This window comes from Rhea americana, unplaced genomic scaffold (genome assembly GCF_003343005.1).
Source record: "Rhea americana isolate MKP2758 unplaced genomic scaffold, rheAme1 scaffold_15, whole genome shotgun sequence".
In the NCBI taxonomy this organism is placed as follows: Eukaryota; Metazoa; Chordata; class Aves; order Rheiformes; family Rheidae; genus Rhea; species Rhea americana.
The window spans coordinates 1144977-1145991 of NW_028185594.1; the positions used below are offsets into that span (position 1 = coordinate 1144977).

General features: G+C 48.3%; 1 non-coding gene across 1 annotated transcript; it reads right to left on the reverse strand.

Moving 5' to 3' along the window:
* Window positions 1-211: 211 nt before the first annotated feature.
* TRNAS-GCU (transfer RNA serine (anticodon GCU)) lies at window positions 212-293 on the reverse strand. The gene has a single exon. It is a non-coding gene; the product is annotated as a tRNA-Ser (tRNA).
* Window positions 294-1015: the final 722 nt, after the last annotated feature.

Sequence of the window (1015 nt, forward strand, 5' to 3'; positions counted from 1 at the left end):
TAGYTGAATAATTTGGAGATCAAATCACAGAATGGTTGAGGTTGAAAAGGACCTCTGGAGGTCATCTAGTCCAACCCCCCTGCTCAAGCAGGATCACCTTCAGCATGCYGCACAGGATTGTGTCCAGGGGGGTTTTGAACATCTCCAGGGATGGAGACTCCACCACCCCGCTAGGCRGCCTGCTCCAGTGCTTAGTCATCCCCAAAGGCTGCGACRAGGGTGGGATTCGAACCCACGCGTGCAGAGCACAATGGATTAGCAGTCCATCGCCTTAACCACTCGGCCACCTCGTCCTGCCCTGATCTTGCACTCTTTTTTTTCCATGGTTTATTCTACTGAAATCAAAGCAGATGTATAAAATTCAGTAGCTATCAAGTCCTATTAAACTGAAGGTCACAGAGTCAAAAATGAGGCCTGATTGTAGTAGGCTGAGTGCTGATCAGGAAGCTCTGATACAAGTTCCTGTGCTGCAGCGAAGTCTTCTCTATTATTTTCTCCTTTTTTCTGACTTACCTGGTTTGACCCGCTGTGCATTGCTCCATCGTGGGGGAAATGGAGCAGTTAACATGTTGCTCACTCCTGCTGCGACCTCTCCAGCGCCGCACCTTTGTTGGATGACAACAACAAAAACAGCACAGAGAATTCCCAAATGGGCGAGGACCTGTTAATCCCTTAGAAGACCAACCCAATACTTCGTGGGTGGGTCTCTGCTAGCCTCAGAGTAAATTAACTTCTCCTTCCTCATCCRCAGCCCTCTCCCTTTTAGACTGCAGTAAATGCAAGTGCCTTTGTCTGGTCTTCCTCCTCATATGCAAAGGTAATGCCTCAAGGGCACAAGGGTCTTACCCTCTAAAAATCCTGTTCATTCTTCTTTCTTCTGCCTCCCCATCTAGCTGTCTAGTCGTGGGTCAGATTGTCTGCTAGTGTCCACTGAGAGTCCTCTAACCACTGCAGGAATAGCACTGGTTTATATCAGTTGACAATCTTGCTGCTGCTCCACTGACTTTTCTCAGTA